At 32.0% G+C, this 27,580-nt stretch overlaps 1 pseudogene; it reads left to right on the top strand.

Moving 5' to 3' along the window:
* The first annotated feature begins 799 nt into the window (after positions 1–799).
* LOC141549572 (TLR adapter interacting with SLC15A4 on the lysosome-like) lies at positions 800–27,580 on the top strand (annotated as a pseudogene).

Here is a 27,580-nt window from a genome sequence, read left to right as displayed (position 1 = left end):
ATTAAGGGATATATATAATATATATATATATAGTCATGAAGAGTCAGACATAACTAAATAAAAAACTGAACAACAATCCTAATTTTGTTGTGTGACATGAATTGTGAAGTGACATGAAGTGTGCTGTGAACCTTATACCTTAGTAATTGATAGTCAGGGATCACAATATAAATTTTTGTGAACCAGAAGGCTTCAGTCAATCTTTAAATTTTGCTCCACCTATCAAAATTAGTGAGTGCAGAGATATAGTGGAGCAAATTTAGAATAATTTGAATAAACTTCCCTCCCAGGTGAGTTGACTTGAGACCTACATGTGGTCCATTTGAGCAAAATTAAAACTAAAACAAAATATAACTTTCCATCCTTTTCAGAGAACTATTTTTGGATTGTTATAATGTCATTGAAGACACTTTTTCTGTTCTAATATATTTTTGGATTCCTTTTGCTGACTTATATGTTACTTCTATTTATGGGTTAATATGTTTACATTAAAGATAGTTGCCCTTATTATTAGTAGTAGAATAGGCAAGGATTATACTTGAGATTTGAGGCTTTACCAAAGGATCAGAGGATTATAGAATTAGATCTCAAATAAATGATTTAGGACTTCAAGTTTAATCCCGTAACTTTACAGATGAAGAAATTGAGGCACAATGAAGTTTAAACGATTTGTCCAGGGTTGTCAGCTAATAAGGATTTTATTGCACGTATTCTAGAAGACCTGGACTATAAATTCAATAACTTTTTCATTAATTCACATTGCCTTTAAGAGAGTAGAACTGTCAGGAATCTAGAAACTATGCCTGAAAAGCAAATTCAAAGGAAACTAGAGACCTATTTAAGGAAGGAAGTTGTATTCAACATCATTGTGTCATATAATTATATCTTCAATACTCAGGTAAGTGAAGGTGTTTACTCATACTAAATGTCTACATTGCTTTGTTTGTTTGGTGGTTGTTATTATTGCTTCTGGTTTTTTTTTTTTTTTTTTTTCATGAATTTTCTAACTCCTTTTCACTATTGGGCTATCAATTCTCATTCTTTGCTACTGTTATTGTATGCCCACATGTTAAAGCTTCAAATCATTGTTTTCTAATTGCTATTTCTCATCTATTATAGGCTTAGAAAAATCAAATTTGTTAAGACTAGATAAAAATTTAGCCCTGATTAAATAGTCCAGTGGGTAACTTCTATAAAAGTTAATGGGATTTATGGGCTTTGGAACTTTTTTTGCCTCCTTAGAGCTTCTGTTGTTGCTACTCTTACTTGTTATTGTTTGTAGAATTTTTAATATTTCTTTTTATTTTCATTTGAATTTTGAGTGACTATCTGAACTTGCTTAATAATTGTTCTGGAATATATCATTAAACAATAAAACTCAAAGATAAGAATAAACTGGTTAAAATTTCATTGAATTTTCTCTTTTACTTTTTTTGTCATTTGTTATGAAGGGAGTGTTAGTATACTTTAATAGAAAATGAGGTGAAAATATAAGCAGAACACACATACACATTCATGCACACTTGTGTATATGTATAGACATGCATTACTCATATGCATTCATATATACACGTAAACACTAAGCAATAAATCTTTCATTAAAGATATTTGTATTATTATATGTCTATCATTTTGTGAAATTTAAATGAAAATTTGAAAACAAAACAATCTAATTTGTAAAATTAGAAAATAAAAAACTCTATGGGGTTTAGAAAATAAATTAAGAAGTCATAATCATAAAACCTATAATACAAATCTTTTATAATGTTTACAGAAATATTTAATAAGCTTTCTTATACATTTCCCTATATAAAACTTTAGTACTTTGCTGAGTTTCTCAAGCAAGCTGGATCATAGAATCATGGGACCCACATAGGAGGCACATTTATTCAAACCTTTCTCTTTATGAGCTTCCCTTTGAAAATATTCCAAAAAATAAAAATTTTTCCTTTGCTTAAATATCTCTGATAAGAACCATATGACCTTTCAAGATAACCATTCCACTGTGATGGTTTTAAATGTTATAAAGTTCTCAAGCCTTTAATATGCCAGATTTTGACTTCTATTCATTGTTCTTAAGTCCTGCCTCTGGAGTCAAACTGGAATCAGCATGATTCTTTTTCCAAATGATAGCCTTTAAAATAGCAACAATTGTGTTTGTTCAAAGTTATCTATTCTAAAAACTGAAAAGTATTACTTTGACCAATTCTTAAACAAAGGTATCACCACCTATAATGCTGGTCCTTTCCTTTGGACAGATTCCACCTAATCAAGATATTTCTTAAACAATTTGCTATCAGTGATATAAACAAAGGTCTTTTTGATCCTTTTCATGTGCTATGGTCTTCATACTAGAATGTGAATTCCTTGAGATCAGTGATTGTTTTGCCTATTTATTTGTATCCTCAGTTTTTAGCAAAGTGCTTTTTGTATACATTATATAATTATTTTTCCCTTTCATTGATTCATTTATCCTTTTATCCACTTATTCATTCATTCATAATTAAATAAATTATTCCTAATATAATCTGACCAGCGAGAACTAAATAAAAAAAAAGTATTTATAACCAAGTTAGATCTTTTGCCATTCTTAATGGAGTCTAAGAGCATAAATTTTTCTGGCAATCATGTCCTGTTATTGAATTACTTATACTTACAATCTACTTAAATTTTCCATTTTTTGACAGAAAGACTTAGAACCATACTACTATTCTCTTATACTTGTGAAATCAAAAGCAAACTTAAATTTTATCTTTATCCTTGTGGAATTTTATTTTATTAACTAAAGCTTAATGTTAAAGCTGCCAAGAACTTTTCCTATAATAATGAGCAAGCATTTATATAAGAAAGAATTAAAGTTTACAAAATGCTTTACAAATATTAATTAATTTTATCCTTACAATAAAATTAAAAGGTAGATATTCTTAATACCCTCATTTACAGATGGAGAAACTAAGGCAGGAAGAGGTTAATTAACTTGTGTAGGGTTATATGATTAGTGAGTGTTCAAGACTAAATTTGAATTCAGGTATAGTTGATTGTAGATCTAGCATTCCATCCACTGTCCTGAATAACTGCCATGTTCACTGTCATTAAAATATATATATATATATTTTTTTGTTTGTTTGTTTTTGTTTTTATGTGTAAACCTGATAAAATTTTACTCATGTCTTTATTTGAAATTCTAGATAAACATGTTAAACTGTACAAGGTTAAGGGTCATGCCTGAACTACTTCACTAGAGATCATATTTTATCTTTTTTTTCCACTCTTTTTTAAAAATTAATTTAATAATTATAACTTTTTTTGACAGTACATATGCATAGATAATTTTTTTTAACAACATTATCCCTTGTACTCCCTTCTGTTCCGAATTTTTCCCCTTCTTCCCTCCACCCCCTCCCCTAGATGGCAGGCATTCCCTTACATATTAAATATCTTATAGTATACCCTAAGTACAATATATATGTGCAGAACTGAATTTTGTTGTTGTTGTTGCAAAGGAAGAATTGTATTTGGAATGTAAAAATAATCTGGGAAGAAAGACAAAAAAAAAATGCTCACAGTTTGCACTCATTTCCTAGTTTTCCTTTTCTGGGTGTAGCTGATTCTGTCCATCATTGATCAATTGGAATTGGATTAGCTCTTCCCTATGTTGAAGATATCCATTTCAATCAGAATATATCTTCATACACTATTGTTGTTGAAGTGTATAGTGATCTTCTGGTTCTGCTTGTTTCACTCAGCATCAGTTGATGTCTCTCCAAGCCTCTGTATTCCTCCTGCTGGTCATTTCTTACAGAGCAATAATATCCCATAACATTCATATACCATAATTTACCCAACCATTCTCCAGTTGATGGACATCCATTCCTTTTCCAGTTTCTAGCCACTATGAAAAGGGCTGCCACAAACATTTTGGCACATATAGGTCCCTTTCCCTTCTTTAGTATTTCCTTGGGATATAAGCCCAGTAGTAGCACTGCTGGGTCAAAGGGTATACACAGTTTGATAACTTTTTGGGCATAGTTCCAGATTGCTCTCCAGAATGGTTGGATTCTTTCACAACTTCACCAACAATGCATCAGTGTCCCAGTTTTCCACAGCCCCTCCAACATTCATCATTATTTGTTCCTGTCATCTTAGCCAATCTGACAGATGTGTAGTGGTATAGAGATCATATTGTAAGCAAATAAAATCCTGATAACTTTTTGAATCTGATTTTTCAACTATTTCCAATACCTTGTCTTCAGGTGTACTAAGCTTTGGTGAAATTCATGGAAACTCCATCTATAACATGGATCTAATTTCAATAGTTCTTTCACAATAGGAAATAAAGTTCATCTGCCATGATTTTTGAGCATTGTTTTGTTGTCCCACAGTTCCCTTTTAATGTCTTGACCCAGTTTCCCTAATTGTCCTGCCTCAGTTACTCTGCTCCAAGAACTCAGGCTATAAACATTCCCTCTTAATGTTTGATGGGATAAAGGTCTTTAACAATTTTAGACATCATTAGAATATCAGGAGCCTCTCCAGTACCTCCTCCCATTAGGTTATCCCCTTCTGTGAATGTCTAGTTAGCTCCCAACTAACCTCAGGATCAACCAGAGTCAGGATCAGCAAAAGTCCTTGCTCTTTAAGGGGAGAAGTAAAGGAAATGGATGAAACTACACCAGGGTGTTCTTCTCAAAAGTGACTCTGGCTTTTCTTATTCCACCCCCTAATCCCTCCTACAATTATCTGTATACACCAAAAGATCTAGCCAGCACAGAATAGTGAGAAGGGCAATTTTCCCAAGAATATGCTAATAAAGTATTGTCCAATAGGTAATTAGTTTTAAGTGCTCAGTTGTCTGATTCCAGTGCACCTATTCAGAGTTTCAGCCCTTTATACCCATGCAGATGCCTCTCCTATTAAGTCATCCCCATCTCAGGTACCTCCCCCATTATGCCATCATTCTTGTTATCCTATAAAAGAATCTTGTAGCTGACATTCCCAGCTGGATTCTTGGAGGCTACAGTATCATTCAGGCCTGGGACCAAACCATGGATCCATTTGGTCCCGGTAAGTCTCTCCCTTTCAAATAAAATATTAAAAACTCTCTAATCTCTATCTTGCCTCAATTCTCCAGTATTATAGCTCCTATAGCTACTTCCTAAATGAGGCATTTTCTGATCTCTTCAAATGATAGTGCTCTCTCCTGAATCATTTTGCATTTTCTTTGTAATTGTTTTTATTATAATGGGAATATGGTGTTTCAAGTTAAAAACATGTAAATTCTTTGACATAAAAAAATTGTTTCCTATTTTACTTAGGCCTTTGTATTCTCATCACTTATTACATTGTTTTATATATGATAGGTTCTTAAAATACAAAAAGCTTGAAAGGCAAGGAAAAGACAGGAAAAAAGACAGGAAAGAAAACAGAAGGCAGGAAAGTGGGAAGCAAAACACACTGGATTTTAGGTTCGATTCTGGAAATTATGTTTCATTATCTAGTTGTTCATTAACCTCGTTAATAATACACTACAGAATTTTGCCAACCATCAAAGTCAAGTCCTCTGGCTTATAGTTTATAAAATGTTTTCTCTTTATTTTTTTAAAAGCCAAAATTGCTCTTTTCCAATGCTGTACAATTTCTTTTGTTTCCCAGGCTGTTTAAAAAATCATATATTAGCTAAACAATTTAATTTGCCATACATATTTATACTTGATGAAGTTTTTTTTTTCCTCTCCTCTGTCTAGTTGCTTTGAACTCTTCAAGGGCAGCTAGATGCTCTCACCAGCTTCTTATTTTCTTCTGTATTAACAAAATCTTTAAACTTTTGCTCTTTATTTTCCAGTTCAGAAATCATTTTCCTTAACTCAGAAAACAAAAGCAAAATATGAGCTAAACATTTCTGTGGGTTTTGTTAAAGCACAGATAGTCTAAGAAATCAGTTTTGTAGATTTTGGTCAGCTCAAAAGAGCACAATTATTATTTACTAATTACTTCTAACAGTAGTAAGATGCTACAGGGGATAGAGTGCTGGGCCTGGAGTCAGGAAGATTGAATTTAAATCCAGGCACAGAAACTTGCTGGTTCTGTGACCCTGGGATGATCAATTAAGCTCTGATTGTCTCTGTTTTCCCAGCTATAAAAAGTGGTTATGCATAGAATCTACCTGACATTACTATTAAGAATCAAATGAGATAATAATAGTAAATAATTTAAAACAATGCTTGGAATGTAGTAGGCACTTAATAAATACTTCCCTCCACTATTTTCTTCTTTTTCTTTCTCCAACAAATGTCTGTTCATAATTGATATTCATTAGTCATTAGTTAATACTTTAGAGTGAGTGTGTATCTCTGATGAATGGAGCAGTTGGAAAGACTATATCCTCAGGCAAATGTTTCATAAAGGTCTCCCCATTTAAAAAAAAAAAAAAAGTTTACTTGTTTACATTTATTAAGAATTGATCACAGCCAAGTAGTTAAACCTTGCATATTAAATGATTTTTCTGAAGTGGGTATTTAGCATATAATATGCAGATTAATGTAATCTCAGAATTAAAATAAATACTCTATAAATATGTACAAGTGAGTTAGAAGAATCTCTGAGTAAGGAGTTCTAGTACTACATTTTAAAGTTTTCATTTATTAACTTCTTTAGATCCTGAATTACTAAGAGCTATTCTGAGCACTAGTGGTACCTAGGTCTCTAGAAAGAAGACATTTTTACAGCACAAAAAAGTATTGGAACTATGGGATAATGGCAATTTCTTAGATTTATATATAGAACTTCAATTCTAGTTCTGACTTTTCTACATCTTGCCTGTGTAATTTGGGTAAACAAACTGCCTAAGTTTTTTCTCATCTGATTAATGAAATGTTTGGACTAGTTTATAGTAAGAGAAGTGTCAATACTCCATAGGAAGATGGCTCCCTTCTCACTATTTTGTCTTCTCACTTGTATTTGTCTTTCAAAGTTTGTGTTTACTTGGCACAACTTTTGTGAGTATGTGTGCATATGTGTATGTTTCATATATAACAAATTATTTATCTGTTAGTCCTCCACACACCAGCAACCAGGGAGGCAATAAGAGATAATAGTTTATTGAGTTTTAATGACATGGAACTATCTGAATTGCCTTTATCTCATTATAAAATTTATCAATAAAAACTGGTTCAACCTTGAATACCTTGTTGATTTCTATTGATCATCCCATCAAAATGTTGCTATCTTGATATGTTATTTTATTTTTTCCCTTAGTGGCATTTTATTTTTTTATAGTTACTTGTAAAAGAGTTTTCAACTTTCACTTTTATAATATTTTGAGTTCCAGATTTATCCCTTCCCTCTCTATCCTTCAGTCTCCCTAAGACAACAAAGAATCTGATGTAGGTACATGTACAATCATATTAAACAAATTTCCATAGCAGTCATGGAGTAAAAGAAAAATCAGAAAAAGGAAAAATTAAAAGAAAGAAAAAAAAAGTACTATACCTCAATCTTCATTCAGACTTTGTGTGAAGGAGAATAGCATTTTCCATCATGAATCTTTTGTAACTGTCTTATATCATTGTATTGCTGAGAAGACCTCAGTTTTATTAAAGTTGATCATCTCAGAATACTGACTTTTTGGAAACAGTTCCAAATCACTTTAGAGAATGGTTGGATCAGTTTACCAGACTACCAAAAGTATCTTAATTTTTCCCACATCTTTTTCAATATATGTCATTTTTCAGATAACTGTAGATGCTTTAATTTCTTTAACTGAAAACTGTTTGTTCATATTTCTGACCATTTAATAATTGAGGAATGACTTGTATTCTTATAAATTTGACTTAGTTCTCTATATATTTTAGAAATGAGGCATTGATTAGACACACTGACGGCAAAAATTGTTTTCCAGCTTTCTTCTTCCATTCTAAACTTGGGTGCATTTTTTTGCGTGTGTGTGAATGTGCAAAACATTTTTATTTAATGTAATAATTAAAAATTATTTTTTTATATTTCTTAATTTCTCTTCTTAATATCTCTATCTCTTATTTGCCTGCACAAAGAATTTTCCTTTCAACATATGGCAAGCTAGGTAACTGATGACATACAATATGATATAAAAAAATGCAAAAAATTCATAGTAGGAGACACTTCCCTCAAGATTAATAATAGGACTTGAAACAATGGTCACCAAGTCAGCATAACTTTCATTAAAAGTAATAGTCTAATAAGGACAATAATAATAACAATGATCCTGGTCTCAAGAAGTTTATATTGCACTAAAGAAGATTATATTATTTGAGGTCTAACTTTTTAAAAGTTTCACACTGGTATCTGATAAAATGATTGCCTAGCAACCATAGTTAAGATAAGACCAGAATGCTATTTGTTAAAGTAAAAATATTTATTTTTAAGAGTTTATATCAGGATATATTTTAAAAACCGTATTTAAATTAGGCTTTGCAAAATACTCTCACTGAGGTTTCTGATTGCTTCAAAGGGTTATTGTAAAGGTCAAATGAGATAATGAATGTGAAAGCACTATATAATTATTATTTTAAAATATGTGACTTTATTTGTATCTTCATTGTTGTGTGGATTGCCTCTGGTAGTACAAGTTTAAACATTTCATGGCTTCTCTTATAATGTTCTATGAGATCAATCAATGTAATCACAAAATAAGAAATAGCATTTTCTACATATAGACAGAGTATAGTTTAAAAGTATAGTGCTTGATTTAAGTAAAAAATACTTTAATTCCAATCCTGCCTCACAACTTTGCTAGAACTGGCCAGTCAACCAAAAAAGCTCAATTTCCTCTCAGTAAAGTGAGGATAATACAAAATTCCTCACAAGTTACTTATGATAATCAAATGCAATAACTCATTTAAATACTCTATAAACAAAATTTTTATATAAGAATTTAAGATATAATCCATCACCATCACCATTATTATTATTACACGAATTTAAAAAACATCTTTTAAAAAATAATTTCTGCTTTTGCCTTTTAGTGATCCTAAAATTGTTGCCAGAGTCATTTATTTAAAGGATTGGGCATAAAGGGAAGTAAATAAAGGTTATCAATGGAAAGGTAATAGTAAACATGTTAGCAGAACTTAACATCTTACATTAAAATAATTTATCAGAATTTCTGGCAGTACCCTTATTAAATTAATAATGTCCAATTAACAAATCCAAAATAATTTCTAAAAAGCAACTATGTGCAAGGCATTGTTCTAGAGACTGAAAGATCTAAAGATAAAAATGAATGAGAGACATAGGATGAGTTCAGATAGAGGGAAAATGGTTCAGAGCATGAAGACACTGCTACTTGAGAGGAAGCAATGGGAGACACTCAGCAAGTAGCTCAACACATTGTATTTGTGTGTGTGTGTATGTGTGTGTGTGTGTGTGTGTGTGTGTGTGTGGGTGTGTGTGTGTGTTGGTGGGTATGTGGGTGATGGGTGTGGGTGTAGGTGTATGTGCAAGCACCTGGGTTTCTATGTGTATGTATTTCTGTTTTTATGAAGTGCCTTGTTTGATTAGAGAGGATTACAACAAATGAGGCAGTATTGCATGGTCTTTAGGAAATTCCAGCACTAGAGATATTCATGATAAAGAAAAAAAGTGGAACCTTGAAAAGTTTAATGTGAAGCACTAAACACTAATTTCAGCTTTGCATTTTTGCTTTGAGATAGTTTGCTTAATCCTTAATATGACAATTGTTTACATGAAAATGGAAACAAAATGGTTCTTTTTTGGATATATAGGTCCAAGGCATTGTGGGAACAGCTGGGAATCTAAAAGGATTCAAATATCATCTGGACAAAATTCGCTCTTTCATTTTAGGATTTCTATCATATGCCAATAATCACAGTCATTCTGCTATTTTCTTTCAGGAAGAACAAACATAGGAAGATTATACATTTCTCTTACCGTATATTTAGCTGGGAGGGGGTACATTTGTGGGTATTATTCTTGATAAATTCTATCAGTGTGCCTCACCAATCCTTGCTTCCTCAACATAATGTCGTCTTTTCAGCAGTCACACTATACATTTCACATGATGAGCCCACTATGCCTATTCTGAGCAACCTTGCAGAGACTGCTTACCAGGTGCTTACAGCAGCCAAGCTTTTCAGTTTAGAGGGTCTTGTCAAAGTTCACAGCTTAGTAACATTCACTGCAGTTCTAACTTTCTCTGCAATGTTATGGTAGTAATTATTTGGTGTTATTCTGGGAGTTAATTGCTAGGAAACAAAATTAAGGGAGCATGTCTGATTCTCTTTCTCTCCTCTGAGAGTACTAGAGGAAGAAAAAGAATTGAAAAGAGGTGAGCCTTGATATCAATCCCACATGGACCATTTCTCTTGTCATTCCATCTCATTGACAGAATTTTTCTTCAATAAAGTCACAAAGAGGTCAGAAGATTTAAAATTACTACTCTAAATCTGTTATGTCTTTAAAGATCTTTAGAAGAGCTTTTTGTCAGTTTAGGATCACTCAACTCAATAGGAAATTCAGGGAGCTTTCCATTTCGAAATTTTAGAAAACAGCTAAGATGTTGTACTACATAAATATAGACAAGTTTTAGAAATGCAATGACTTTAGGTGACCAAGTTAAATACAGCACCTTTAGTAGTTTATTATTATATTCCTTTAATAGATGTATGGCTGAAACTCGGAGTTTACTGACTTTGCATTTCTGGCAAGTCAAATAAGGCTATTTTATTCCTCTGTAGAAAAATGTGATTGAACAGTCAATAAAACTTTTGTGAATATAAACTCTCACATAATTAATTTTAAAAGATTATGCATTGTTAAGATCTCTGTCTCTCTGTCTCTCTGTCTCTCTGTCTCTCTGTCTCTCTGTCTCTGTCTCTGTCTCTGTCTCTGTCTCTCTCTCTCTCTCTCTCTCTCTCTCTCTCTCTCTCTCTCTCTCTCTCTCTCTCTCTTTGTCTCTCTCTTTCTTTCCAGAATTTTCTAAATAAGTAGAATGTATGTAGGAATTGACAGAATACTTAATTGTAATGTATTTAATAGAGTTTCATCTGCCTAATGACTTTAGGACGTTTTAGAAACTTCAGTTGTAATGCAAACAACTTTTGTTTTTTATTTGTTTATTTGTAGAAAAAAATAATTAGTGAAGAACAATGTTGTGAAAAGAACACTGTCCTTAAGAGTTAGGATTATAGAAGTTTTCGGGAAAAACCTGGATTTATATGAACTGATATTGAATAAAATTAGCAGAACCAGGAGAAAATTATACTCCATAACAGCAACTTCATGTGATGATCAAGTAAGATAGACTTAGATCTTCTTAGCGGTGAAATGATTCAAGACAATTTCAAGTGACATGATAGAAAATGTTGACCACTTCCAGACATGATAGAAAATGTTGACCACTTCCAGAGAAAGAATTATGGAGTCTGAATGCAGGGTTTTTGCCTTTGTTCTGATACTTCTTCCATAATATGGCTAATATAGAATTATCTTTAACACAATTATATATCTATATCTATATCTATATCTTTATCTTTGATTGCTTGCTGTATTAAAGGAGGGGGAAATGAAAGAAAAGAAGAGAAAAAATTGAAGCTTAAAATGTTATAAAGATGAATGTTGAAAGTTATCTTTACATTTAATTGGGAAAAAATAAACTACTGTTAACTAAAAAAAAAAAAAAAAAAAAATTAAGAGCTTAGGATTCAAAATTCAGTTCTTCCATGCATAGAATTCATGAATTTACTCAAAGTAGGTATCCACATACCTAGATGAGAGATGTAAGGCACCATGGGAGTGAGTAATTCATGCACGCACTTGATATTTAAAGAGATCTATTTTTTGATGACCAACAGGATGATTTCAGAAAGGCCTGGAGAAACTTACATGAACTGATGCTGAGTGAAATGAGCAGGACCAGGATATCATTACATACTTCAACAACAATACTATATGATGATCAGTTCTGATGGACGTGGCCATCTTCAACAATGAGATGAACCACATCAGTTCCAATAGAGCAGTAATGAACTTAACCAGTTACACCCAGTGAAAGAACTCTGGGAGATGACTTTGAACCACTACATAGAATTCCCAATACCCCTATTTTTGTCTGCCTGCATTTTTGATTTCCTTCACAGGCTAATTGTACACTATTTCAAAGTCCGATTCTTTTTGTATAGCAAAAATTACTGTTTGGACATGTATACATATATTGTATTTGATTTATACTTTAACATATGTAACATGTATTGGTAGACCTGATATCTGGAGGAGGGGGGTTGGAGGAAGAAGGGGAAAAATTGGAATAAAAGGCTTGGCAATTATCAGTGCTATGAAATTACCCATGCATATATCTTGTAAATAAAAAAGCTTTAATAAAAAAAAGAGATCTATCTTTTAGATAGACAAATATACTTCTTTTGTCCCCTGACATAATGTGTTCTCTTTGAGTTGAGATATCTTTTTAGCTTTTTGTTTTGTATCCCATTACCTAACATAGTGCTTAATATGATAGTAATATGTATCTATATAACAATATTAAATAAAAGCTTTGTTATTGATTGTTTCACAACTTTATTACATATATAAATAATAATGCTTAAAAGAGTATTAATATTATTATTGATCAGGATAGCTTTTATTTTGGCTAAAAGGGAGACAGTTCCTGCTAGTTCTATAATAAAGTTCCTCATCCCTTATCCCCAAGCACATTCAAATAATTGATACACATTTTGAAGAGAACAGATACAATATTTTGCCCTTTATTGTTGTTTTCTTAAAACTTTGTTAATGGTGAACTAGAGTTAATGCCTGCATATTTATACCTATTGAGCAATATTTGTCACCATTATTATAGACTGATATTTCTATCAGTGGCCTAAATGGATTCCTTTGTATAGGTAGAACATAATACCAGAAGTACGTATTTCCATATAAATAAAATAAATTGTTGCAATAAGTTTCTGTACTATTCTCTTTATCAGTCTCCACTTCCATCTCTTTGTTTCCATTTCTGTTTATCCTCTCCCTCTCTATCCTCCTCTTTCTCTTAATGAATATTTGCTTCATTTATGGAAGAAGAAAAAAGAGGTGATCACAGCAAGTTGGTTGGAGAAAAAATTTACCATGGTATGTTGAAAACACTTTGAGCCAGCTCTTGAGAGCTGATTGTTGCATTTTCAGAGTAAGCATTTATACTTGGAAATGGGTAAATGCTAGAAATCAGGCTGGATCTAATATTTGGATGATTGTCTAGACTTAAGAATTTAATGGAAAAATGTTAATGATGCAATTTAAACTTTAATTTTGTGACACACATTTGTTTCCTTTTTAAGAGAGCAGCCTGTTAAACATTTACCAGCACAACACAAGAAAAGAGTAAATAATTATATAATTTTGTGAGTTTTTGTTAGGAAATCCTGATGTTGTGAATTTTCTTCTATAATGATTTAGCAATTGTAATTTTATAAAATTCAACAAATATCTATTAAATTCCTGCTCTTTACAAGGCAATGTATTAACCTTTTTTATGATGCATTATTATCTCCTCTGATATAGGGATTGAGTCTTTGCATATATTACTTGATTCTCTTTTAGTTTCTTGAAGCTAAGAATTTTAGTGAAAATTTTTTTGAAATTATCTTTCTTCCCCTTTTTGCATTAAAAGCATTATCTTTTTTCAAAATTCACTTTGTAAATTTATCTCAAATTTTGTTCATTTTTCTTAAGACTTAGAGGTCTTCTTGAATTTTATTTCTAAGATTGAAAGCTCACTTTTTTTCTATTTGTTTACTTCTTTGTAGAAAAATTAATTAATAAAGAGCAGTGTTGTAAAAGGAACACTGTCCTTAAGAGTTAGAATTATAGCAGTTTTCAGGAAAAGCAGGAAAGATTTATATGAACTGATGCTGAATGAAATGAACAGAAATTTTAAACAGATAAAATTATGAACAACTCAAGGACACCCACACATTTAAAAATCTTTGTCCAAATCTAAACTATTATTTTGCCATTCATTTGTGATGTAAAAGAAATAACTTTATTCCTATGGATAATTTAACAAGATAATCATTATTATATATTGACTAGCTCTATATTAAGAAGTGGCATTGGTCAGTAGAATCTGTTGAGAACCACAGTATAATAAATATAACACAGTAATTACTATTGTTAGTTAATGTGGTGTGCATGTGCGTGAATATGCATATGCATGTATGGATGTTTGGGTCTAAGAAAGCAGAAGGTCCTGTTTCTCTACCTGGGAAAATACACTTGCCACAAAAATAAAGTCAGATTTAAATAATTGGAAAGACATTCAGTGCTCTTGGATAGGCTGAGCGAATATAATAAAGATGACAATACTCCCCAAACTAATCTATTTATTTAGTGCTATACCAATCAGACTCCCAAGAAACTATTTTAGTGAACTAGAAAAAATAACAAAATTCATGTGGAAGAATAAAAGGTCGAGAATTGCAAGGGAACTAATGAAAAAAAGTCATATGAAGGTGTTCTAGGTGTACCTGATCTAAAGCTATATTATATAGCAGCAGTCACCAAAACCATTTGGTATTGACTAAGAAATAGACCAGTCAATCAGTGGAACAGATTAGGGACAAAGGACAAAAAAGGGTACATCTATAGCAATCTAGTCTTTGACAAATCCAAAGATAACAATATTAGGGATAAAAATTCATTATTTGAAAATAACTGTTGGGAAAACTGGAAATTAGTATGGCAGAAATTAGATGTGGATCCACACTTAACACCATATACAAAGATAAGATCAAAATGGGTCCATGATTTAGGCATAAAGAATGAGATCATAAATAGATTAGAGGAACAGAGAATAGTCTACCTTTCAGACCTGTGGAGGAGGAAGGAATTTTTTTTGGGGGGTAACTAATAATCCATTTATTGGGCTAGTTGGCGATTAATGAATTGATGATCAGTGGTTTCTCTAGGTAACAAAAGGCCCTCACTGGAGATCCTGAAAGCCTTAACTATATTTCTATTTTTTTCTCCTTTTTTATTATTTAGAATTTTTTTCACAGTATATATGCATGAGTAATATTTTTAAATAATATTATCCCTTGTATTCATTTTTCCAAATTATCCCCCCTTCCCTCCACTCCCTCCCCTGATGACAGGAAATCCCATACATTTTACATGTGTTACAATATAACCTAGATACAATATATGTGTGTAAATACCATTTTCTTGTTGCACATTAAGTATTAGCTTCCAAAGGTATAAGTAACCTGGGTACATAGACAGTAGTGCTAACAATTTACATTCACTTCCCAGTGTTCCTTCTCTGGGTGTAGTTATTTCTGTCCATCATTGATCAACTGGAAGTGAGTTGGATCTTTTTTATATTGAAGATATCCACTTCCATCAGAATACATCTTCATACAGCATTGAAGTGTACAGCGATATTCTGGTTCTGTTCTTTTCACTCAGCATCAGTTGATGTAAGTCTCTCCAAGCCTCTCTGTATTCCTCCTGCTAGTCATTTCTGACAGAGCAATGATACTCCATAACCTTCATATACCATAATTTACTCAACCATTCTCCAATTGATGGACATCCATTCACCTTCCAGTTTCTAGCCACTATGAAAAGAGCTGCCACAAACATTTTGGTACATACAGGTCCCTTTCTGCTCTTTAGTATTTCTTTGGGATATAAGCCCAATAGCAGCACTGCTGGGTCAAAGGGTATGCACAGTTTGACAACTTTTTGGGCATAGTTCCAAATTGCTCTCCAGAATGGCTGGATTCTTTCACAACTCCACCAACAATGTATCAGTGTCCCAGTTTTCCCACATCCCCTCCAACATTCATCATTATTTGTTCCTGTCATCTTAGCCAATCTAACAGGTGTGTAGTAGTATCTCAGAGTTGTCTTAATTTGCATTTCTCTGATCAGTAGTGATTTGGAGCACTCTTTCATATGAGTGGATATAGTTTCAATTTCATCATCTGAGAATTGTCTGTTCATATCCTTTGACCATTTATCAATTGGAGAATGGTTTGATTTCTTATAAATTAGGGTCAGTTCTCTATATATTTTGGAAATGAGACCTTTGTCAGAACCTTTAACTTTAAAAATATTTTACCAATTTGTTACTTCCCTTCTAATCTTGTTTACATTAGTATTGTTTGTACAGAAACTTTTTAGTTTGATGTAATCAAAATCTTCTCTTTTGTGATCAATAATGATTTCTAGTTCTCCTCTGGTCATAAATTCGAGGAGGAAGGAAATAGATCCAGGAGAAATAATGAGAATATTGGACTTCCTGAAAATTATGATGAAAAACAGATACTAGACATCATCTTTCAGGAAATCATCAAGGAAAACTTCCCTGATATCCTAGAAACAGAAACTAAAATAGCCATTGAAAGACTCCTGACAGAAAGTCCAAAATGAAAATCCCAATGAACATTGTAGCTAAATTCCAGAATTACCCAATCAAGGAGAAAATATTGCAAGCAGCTAAAAGGAAACAATCCATATATGAAGCTGCTACAATTAGCATTACCTAGCAGCTTCCACTTTAAAGATCAAAGGGTGTGGAATCTGATATTCTGGAAGCAAAGGAACTCAGATGGTAGGCAAGAACCAACAACCCAAAAAAATTAGATACTATCTTTCAGGTGAAAAGATGAATATTCAATGAAAGATGAATTTCATGTGTTTCTAATGAAAAGACAAGAGCTAAATAGAAAATTTAATTTTAAAATGCAGAACACAAGAAAAGCATAAAAAGATAAAAAAGAAAGAAACAATGACTTTCTTTTGAAAGTTAAAAAGCTTATATCATATATAGGAAGATGATAGGTTTAACTCTTGAGATCTGCATCTCTGTTATGAGTATACTTAAAGGATGCAGATATGACTTTATTTTTGTGATGATATTAAAAAAAAAAGAAACCAGAGGATAAAAGGGGATTCTACTGGAAGAACAGGAAAATGGATTTAAAAAGGCATAAATTACATCCCATGAAGAGACATAAAAGACTTATTACAATTGAGGGAAAGAACAGAGGGAGATAAGCATTGTGGGAATCTTACTTTCATTAGATTTAGCTCAAAGAGAGAATATCAGATGGATTTAGTTTCACAGAAATTTAGCTTCGTTTGACATAGCAGAGGAAAAGGTAAAGGAAAGGAGTGGGCTAATAGAAGGGAGAACAAAAGCAGAAGGATAAAGATATAAGAAAAGAGGAGAGGCAATAACAGGGTAGGGCTGTTTGAGGGGAGTGTGGTCAGAAGCAAAATATGTAGGAAGCTTGGAAGAGAAAAGGAAAAAGAAAGGTACAACTGGGGAAAAACAATATGGCAGGAAATAAAGTTAGTAGTTTTAACTGTGAATGTATATGGGAAGAACACTTCCATAAGACAGATGCAGATAGCAGATTGGAGTAAAAGCCAGAATCCTACAATTTGTTGTTTACAAGAAGCACATTTATAGCAGAGTGATACATAAAGAGTAAAGGCTGGAGCAGAATCTATTATGTTTCAGGTGAAGTAAAACCAGCAGGGATAGCAATGCTGATCTCAGACTAAGCAAAAGCAAAAACAAATCTAATTTAAAAATATAAGAAAGGAAACTACATCCTACTTAAAGGTAACAAATAATGAAGTAAAGTCAATATTAAACATATAGGCACGAAGGGATATAGCATCAGAATTAAAAAATAATAATCAGATAACTGCAAGATGAATTAGACAGGAAAACTATAGTAGTGGGGTATTTCAATCTTGCTTTCTCAGAACCAGATAAATCAAACCATAAAATAAATGAGAAAGAAGTTAAGAAGGTAAATAAAATTGTAGAAATTCTTTTTTCTACAATTTGTCTCCATTCAATTTTTCAATTGTAGAAAAGTTAGATATGACTGAAAATTGAATGGAATAAAATTGAATGGAAAAAAAAATTGAATGGAGACAGTTTGGAATATACTTTTCTCAGCACTATGTGGAATCTATACAAAAAATGACAGTGTATTCGATATAAACTTCTCAAAATCAAATGTAAATGGGCAAAAAGAGTAAATACATTTTTTCAGATTATGATGAAATAACATTATATGCAACAAAAGGCCAGAGGAAAATAGACCAAAAGTTAATTTGGAATTAAATACTCTAATGGTAAAAACAACAGTTGATAATTTCATCCAAGAGAATGAAAATAATGCTATAACATCTTAAAATTTATGGGTTGGAAACAAAGTATTTTTTATAGGAAACTGTATAGCTCTCAATGCTTTCTTATGTAAAACAAAGAAAGAAAAAATCAATGAATTGGGTTGCAACTAAAAAATCTGGAAAAAGAACAAATTTAAAATCCCCAATTAAATACCACATTTTTTTATGATAAAAAGAACCTTAATACAATATTATAAGAAATTTTCTTTTTTTTTTCTCCATGATTGCATTTATTTATTTATTTATTTTTTATAATATTATCTCTTGTATTCATTTTTCCAGATTATCCCCTCCCTCCCTCCACTCCCTCCCCCCATGACAGGTAATCCCATACATTTTACATGTGTTACAATATAACCTAGATACAATATATGTGTGTAAATACCATTTTCTTGTTGCACATTAAGTATTAGCTTCCAAAGGTATAAGTAACCTGGGTAGATAGACAGTAGTGCTAACAATTTACATTCACTTCCCAGTGTTCCTTCTCTGGGTATAGATGTTTCTGTCTATTATTGATCAACTGGAAGTAAGTTGAATCTTCTTTATGTTGAAGATATCCACTTCCATCAGAATACATCTTCATACAACATTGAAGTGTACAGCGATCTTCTGGTTCTGTTCATTTCACTCAGCATCAGTTGTTGTAAGTCTCTCCAAGCCTCTCTGTATTCCTCCTGCTGGTCATTTCTTACAGAGCAATGATACTCCATAACCTTCATATACCATAATTTACTCAACCATTCTCCAATTGATGGACATCCATTCATCTTCCAGTTTCTAGCTACAACAAAAAGAGCTGCCACAAACATTTTGGCACATACAGGTCCCTTTCCACTCTTTAGTTAAATACCACATTTTAAATTATGAAAATAAAATGGGAGATTGATACGTTTGAAATTAAGATAACAATTGAATTAATAAACAAAACTAAGAGTTGGTTTAATGAAAAAACAACAAATATATATACCTGTAATATGATTTTTAAAAAGGAAAAAAGAAAATAAAAGTATTAGTATCAAATATGAAAAGGGAAAACTTTACACCAATGAAGAGGAAATTAGAGCAATAATTAGGAGTTATTTTGCTCAACCATATGTCAATAAATATGATAATCTAAGTGAAATGGAGAAATACTTATAAAAATATAGATTGTCCAGATTAACAGAAGAGGAAATAAATTACTTAAAAAGTCTCATTTTAGAAAAAGAAATTGAACAAGTTATTTAATCAACTACATAAGAAGAAACATCCAGGGCCAGATGGATTTACATGTGAATTCTACCAAACTTTTAAAAAACTATTAATTCCAATACAATGCAAACTATTTGGGAAAACAGATAAAGGGGTTTTATCAAATTCCTTTTATAACACAAATAAGATATGGTGCTCATTCAGAAACTAGATGGGGTCAAAACAGAAAAGAAAATTGATTGATCAATTTCCCTAATGCATATTAATGCAATTTTTAAAATTTGCATAATTTTATTTTTATTATAACTTTTTATTGATAGCACATATGCATGGATAATTTTTTTTCAACATTTTTCCTTGCATTAACTTCTGTGCCGACTTTTCCTTCCCTTCTATCTACTCCATCCCTTAGATGGTAGGCAGTCTCACACATGTTAATTAAGTTATAGTATATCCTAGATACAATATATGTTTGCAGATCTGTACAGTTCTCTTGATGCACAAGAAGAATTGGATTCAGAAGGTAAAAATAACCTAGGAAGAAAAACAAAAATGCAAGTACTCCATATTCATTTTCCAGTGTTCCTTCTCTGGAACTGAATTAGATTTTCTGTTTGTCAAAGATATTCACTTCCATCAGATTACATTATTGTTGTTGAAGTGTATGATGATCTCCTGGTTCAGCTCATTTCACTCAGCATCAGTTCATATAAGTCTTTTCAAGCCCCTCTGTATTCATCTTGCTGGTCATTTCTTATAGAACAATAATATTCATATAGCACAATTTACCCAACCATTCTCCAATTGATGAGCATCCATTCATTTTCACTTTCTAGCCACTACAAAAAATAGTTACCATAAACATTTTGGCACATACATGTCCCTTTCCCTTCTTTAGTATCTCTTTGGGATGTAAGCTCAGTAGTAACATTGCTGGATCAAAGGGTATGCACAGTTTGATAACTTTTTGGGCATAATTCCAGATTGCTCTCCAGAATGGTTTGATTTGTTCACATCTCCACCAACCAAATGCAAAAATCTTAAATAAAGTATTAGCAAAGAGATTATAGCAAGTTTTCATCCCCAGGGTAATACATCATGAGCAAGTAGGATTTGTACCAGGAATGCAGGGGTGGCCCAATATTAGGAAAACTATTAGTATAATTGACTATATCAGTAACCAAACTAACTAAAATCATATCATAGAGGCAGAAAAAACAATTTAACAAAATCCAACACCCATTTCTATTACATACACTAAAAATATAGGAATAAATTGAGTTTTCCTTAAAATGATCAATAGCATTTATTTAAAACCATCATCAAGAATCATATGTAATGGGGACATATTAGACCCATTCACACTAAGATAAGAAGTGAAACAAAGTTACTCACGATCACTAATACCATTCAATATTGTATTAGGAATGTTAGTTTTGGCAATAAGAGAAGAAAATTTGATTAAAGGAATTAGAGTACATAATGAGGAAACCAAATTATCACTTCTTGAAATGATGATAGTATACTTATAGAGTCCTAGAGTATCAACTAAAAAACTATAAGAAACAATTTACAACTTTAGAAAGGTTGCAGGATATAAAATAAATCCATATAAATCATCAGTATTTTTATGTATAACAAAGTCCTTCAGAAAGAGGTAGAAAAAGAAATTTCATTTAAAATAACTGTGGATAATATAAAGTATCTATGAATCTATCTTCCAAGACCAAGTCAGGGACTACATGAATACAATTACAGAACACTTTCCACCCAAATAAAGTCAGATCTAATCAAGTAGAAAACTATCAGGTACTCATGGAAAGGCCAAGCTAATATAATAAAAATGATAATACTACCTAAATTAATCTACTTATTCAGTGCCATACTGATCAAATTCCCAAGAAATTATTTTACAGATCTAGAAAATATAATAACAAAATTCATGTGGAAGAACAAATCATCAAGAATATCAAGGAAATTAATTTTAAAATAAATGAATATGGCCAATTTGAATCAGTCTAAAATCTATACTATAAAGTAGTAGTCATCAAAACCATTTGCTACTGGCTAAAAATAGAGTATTCAATCAGTGTAATGGATTAGATTCACAAGACATGATAATCACTGACTACAGTAGTATAGTGTTTGCCAAAGACCCCAGATTTTAGGATAAGAACTCACTATTTAAGGAAAGCTGATGGGAAAATTGGAAATTAGTATGCTAGAAACTAGTCATTGACCCACACCTACCACCCTGTACCAAAATAAGGTTGAAATGGGTTCATGATTTAGACATAAACAGTTATATCAAAAGCAATTAGAAGAACAAAGGATAATTTACCTCTCAGATATGTGAAGACAGATAGAATTTGTGAACAAAGAAGGATGAGTACATTTTTGAACACAAAATAGATGTTTGATTATATTAAGTTAACTAGTTTTCCTACAAATAATACCAATGCAAACAATATTAGAAGAAAAGCAATAAAGTGAAAAACATTACATTCAAGAGTTTTAATAAAGGCCTAATTTCCAAATTACATAGAGAATAGACTCAGATTTGTAAGAATTCAAGTCATTCTCCAATTGATAAATGGTCAAAGGATATGAACTGACAATTTTCAGAAGAAGAAATTGAAACCATTTTAGTCATAATGAAAAGGTGCTTTAAATCACTATTGATCAAAGAAATACAAATTGAGAAACTCAGAGGTACCACTATATACCTCTCAGACTGGCTAAGATGATAGGAAAAGATAATGATGAATATTGAAGGAATTGTGGGGAAACTGGGACACTAATATATTTTTGGTGGAGTTGTGAACCTATCCAACCATTCTGGAAAACAGTTTGGAACTATGCCCAAAGGGCTATCAAATTGTGCATACTCTTTCATACAACAGTGTCTCTACTGGACTTACATTCCAAAGAGACAGGACTCACATGTACAAAAATGTTTGTGGCAGTCATTTGTGTAGTGGCATGAAACAGGAAACTGAATGAATACCCATCATTTGGAGAATGGCTGAGTAAGTTATGGTGTATGAATGCTATGGAATATTATATTTAATAAGAAATGATCAGTAGGATGGTTTCAGAGAGGCCTGGAAAAACTTACATGAACTGGTCTTCAGTGAAATGAGCAGAACAAGGAGATCATTGTACAGGGCAACAAGATCATTTTAAGATTGATTCGAAAGTATGTGATGTTGTGATGAAAAGAGCCCTCTACACCCAGAGAGAGTGTTTTGGGCCAGAACTCTGAAACAAGGATTCTTACAAAGTGTTAAGTCAGTGGAATTGATAATGACAATGGTAGTTCAGAACATGCACTTAGTACTTACTATACTTCTACAAGATTCACACCTATGATAAGAGAGCAGATAAGCTCAAATAAACTCAGCCAGAATCAGAACTAGGGAAGACAGAGCCCATAGTGATGGTCCTCTTGCCTCTCCCACAGAAACCAAGATACATTCAGGAGGACCTCAAGAAAGCTGGCCCAGGCCCCAGGCAAGGAGATTATAAAGGATTTGGACTTTAACTCCTGGCTGTGCTCCTGATGATTATTGAACTGAAATGAAGACTGCTCCCAGAGACCCTAGGAAGATCAAAACAGAGAACATTACAAGAGAGGACTGTGGGAACTGAGTGTGGACCACAACATAGTATTTTTGTTCTTTTTGTTGTATTTTCTTGCATTTTGTTTTCTTTCTCATGTTTTTCCTTTTTTATCTGATTTTTCTTGTGTAGCAGGATAATTGTATAAATATATGTACATACATTGGACTTAACATATATTTTAATATGTATAACATATATTGGATTACTTGCAACTTAGGGGAAGGGGTGGGAGGAAGGAGGGGAAAATTTTGCAACACAAGGTTTTGCAAGGGTCACTATTGAAAAATTATCCATGCATATGTTTTGAAAACAAAAACAACTACAACAAAAAATAATTATGATCTTATAAACTCCCTCTACAAATACAGATTTGTACCTTCTCTAAAATGTATTATTAGGAAGTTCTCTGGAGACCTGAGGGGTTAATTTACTTATCCAGGGTCACATTTCTAAAAGACATAGTCAGGAATGCAATGGAATAGTTGTTCTATTTGCCACTAAAATTTGGATTTTTTTATTATTTAGAAAATCAGTGTGTGTGTGTGTGTGTGTGTGTGTGTGTGTGTGTGTGTGTGTATGTATGTGTATGTGTGTTTGGGGGGAAATGCTAGCAATTAATCTAGTGAGGTAAGTGAAAAGAAAAAATTTAGCTAGATAGGATTATTTAGATCATATGCCCTAGAAAGGTTTTTGCTTTGAAACTATACTATGTGTACAATCTCTTTGAGATTATATTACTATTGACTTTTAATAATACCCCAAATGCTGAATTAAATAAATTGAATACAGACAAGTGTATTCAGGATTCATGACCTATTTCCTCCTTCATTAATTTTTGTAAAGAGGAGTCTCAGGAACCAAGTAGAGAAGTCTTGAGGCTATATGATTTGTTTGGCATATATTATAAAACAGAAGGCAACAGATGTTGTCTTTGGTGGGGGTGAGGGCATGAAGAATAAGAGGGATTAAAGGTCAATACACAAAAAGTGCTTGTTGCTAAGCATTGTTCCCAGATGGTCTAGTACCTTCCAGGTAACAGGATCTGTGGGCCGCATGAGAACAGAGGGAGAATAGAAGCAAGAGAGAGTTCTCAGAGGTTCCCAAAGGGATAAGAAATGCAAATGATAATTGTGATACACAGAATCATCTTTATGCACATAAAAATGTATCCTGAGGAGTCTTTACTTAACTCTCTTTTTTTCCTTTTAACCACTCCCTATTCCCCTTTTCAAGCCAAAACTCAAAACCACATTTTGATGTCCGTTTTTTTTGTTTTCCCCATAGTGCTTAATGTTCTTTGTGTGTCCTAAATATCTTCTGTTTCAGCTGAGTTAAGGCCTTTGGGAACATTGAGACAATTATCCACATAATGATAGAAAACTTTATGATTAATTCTAAAGAATAAGTGATGGGATTTAATACATTTGATTACTTTTCCTATTTTTATTGATTAGATTTGTAAGCAAATGCACAATTATGAATTTAATTTAATTCAACACATTTTATTAAGTACTCACTGAATTACAAGAACAGTCCTAGGAGTTAATGATTTAAAAAAAAAAAAAAACACAGTCACTGCTTTCATGGAACTTATAACATAGATTCAGTTAAGTAAATACAAAGTAAATACAAAATAATTTTATTCAACAGAGTGTGTGAATAATATTAACTTTTATCTTTACTTTGTATTTTATAATAAGCTCTTAGGAACAAGTATTGCAGAACCAGAACTGAAAAGAAAAAAGAAACTAAGGATATCAAATTTAATTTATTAAAAGCATTGTTATTGGATGCTTTCATTAGGGAAAAAATGTATAAGAAGCATTAGACTTAGGTGGTATTATCTGTTCACTTCTACAAGAATGTTTACCAGTGGAATATCATGAACATTCAACCTTTGGCCAGGGCAGATCAGGAGAGGTAAGAATCAAGAATGTCATTCAGTCAAGTTAGACAATTAGCTTTTTATTAGGAATATGCAATATGATAGACATTCTGTTAAATAGCAGATACAAAAGCTAAGCTAGACAGGAGATTACGAATTTGGAAAATCTTTAGATATAAATAAGAAGTCAACTGGGACGCAAGGAAGTATATAGTCAGTAAAATTTATACCATAATCTAAAATAGTGGTAGGACAGTTTAAGTCATAACTAGTAATAAAATAATGATTGAAATGTTAGAATATGATATCTGTATAGCATGATACTCTCTTTAGTGGGGAGAAAAAGATGGGTATAATCTACATAGTTTCTGAAAAGGATTATCTCACTTAACACTAAGAATAAGATTATATCTCCCTCAAGAATCTAGGAATACACTCTTAGAGTTCTAGGTTTCTAATATCGACCTTTCAAATTAAGAATAATTTTTATCTAGCTTTAATTTTATAAAAGCATATTTATTTATTTCAATTTCATTTATAAATCATTTTATTTTTTCTCATTTTATATATATATATATATATATATATATATATATATATATATATATATATATATATATATATATATATATAAACTTTTTCAATCATGTTGGGAGAGAAAAATCAGAACAAAAGAAAAAAAAAACATAAGAGAAAACAAAAGCAGAAAAAAAGTGAACATGTGCTGATTTACATTAGTATTCCTAGTTCTTGCTCTGGATGTAAATGGCATTTTCCATCCAAAGTTTATTGGGATGCCTTGGATCATTAAACTACAGAGACAAAACCAAATTTCCCAATTGATGGGCATTTACTCATTTTCCAATTCTTTGCCACTAAAGAAAAGTTGCTATAAACATTTTTGCACCTATGGGTCCTTTCCCCTCCCTTATGATTTCCTTGGGGTCTCAGGGTATGCATAATTTTATAGTCCTTTGGGTAGAATTCTAAATTTCACTCCAGAATGGTTGTATCATTTCACAACTTCATCAACAATGCATTAATATTCCAGTTTTCCCACATTTCCTCCATCATTATCACTAATTATCTTTTCCTGTCATCTTAGCCAGTCTGAGAGTTTTGAGTAGGTAGCTCAGAGTTGTTTTTATTTGCAATTTTCTAATTAATAGTGATTCAGGGCATTTTTTTTTTCATATGACTATAAATGGATTTAGTTTAAGTTTAGACAATAGGAATCTTCTGAAAATTGTCTGTTCATGTCCTTTGACCATTTATGAATTGGGAAATGACTTGCATTCTTATAAATATGATATAGTTCTATATGCATTTTATAAATAAGGCTTTTATCAGAAGCAGTGGCTATAACAATTTTTCCCTTTTATTATTGTTTGCATTGGCTTTTGTTGTGCCAAAAATTTTTCTAATTTAATGTAATTAAAGTTGTCCATTTTGCCTTTCATAATGTTCTTTAGTTCTTCTTTGGTCATAAATTCTTCTCTTCTCCAAAAATCTGATAGGTAAACTATCCCTTGCTCTCCTAAACTGCTTATGGCATCACTCTTTACACCCAAATCAAGCACCTATTTTGACTTTATTTTAGTATGGGGTGTGAGATACTGTAGGTCCATGATTAGTTTTTGACATATTATTTTCCAATTTTCCCAACAGTTTTTGTAAAATAAGTGACTTATTATCCAATAACCTCCAGTTTAGAGGTTTATCAAAAACTGCATTACCCATTTTGACCTTATTTTAGTATCAGCTGTGAGATGTAGGTCTATGCCAAGTTTCTGATATATTATTTTTTCAGTTTTCCTAGCAATTTTTGTGAAATAGCTGCTGGGATTTCTTAAGTTTGTGGGTATATTAATGACTATAGTCCTTGATTATTTGTGTCATGTATATCTAATCTCTTCTACTCATCTGTTACTTTATTTCTTAGCCAATACCAAATGATTTTGTTGATTGCAGCTTTTTAATAGAGTTTTAGGTCTGGTACTGCTAGGCCACCATCTTCGTATTTTTTTCGTTAATTCCCTTGATATTTTTGCCCTTTTGTTCTATACTAATTATTACAATATATACATTGCTGGTGGCTAAGTCATGGCCATCAACTAAGCTTGGAACAGATTGTACATTTGAGAACAGCTTTGAATTTGGCTCACTATTGAAATCTTCAGAGATGCTTTTTCCTATAGAGGAATCTATTTCAACCCAATTGAGTAATTTGCATTATAAACCTCTTCAAAGCCATTCATCCTGTTGGAGAATAACCAGTATCAAGGACAAAAGTGTTATTCCACTTAAGAAGGCTCTTTCCAATGCCATACTGAATGAATATTTGGAGCAGAAGATAATAGAGTTTATAAAAAGTATTTCATGGACATTGTATTTCATGACAGTTCTCCTATTCACATTCTAGGTTTAGAGCTCATTATGACAAGTGTGGAGCAAATCAGCCTACAGATACTGTGGGAGAAAAACTTAAGAGACCATGAAGGCCACAGAAATTATTATTAACTGCTTCATACACTTAGTCTTGTCTGAAATCAGCATCCCTACTGTGCATGTTTCCCAATTTATCCATGTGAACTTATGGAAAAAGTTATATTGATTCATTTTATAGTCAGATTCAAAGCTGTATTATATGTATTTTTTTCTTAAGGTAGA

Source organism: Sminthopsis crassicaudata, chromosome 1 (genome assembly GCF_048593235.1).
Source record: "Sminthopsis crassicaudata isolate SCR6 chromosome 1, ASM4859323v1, whole genome shotgun sequence".
NCBI lineage: Eukaryota > Metazoa > Chordata > Mammalia > Dasyuromorphia > Dasyuridae > Sminthopsis > Sminthopsis crassicaudata.
Note: the sequence above shows the minus strand (reverse complement) of the source record. Positions and strands in the feature narration are given on the sequence as shown.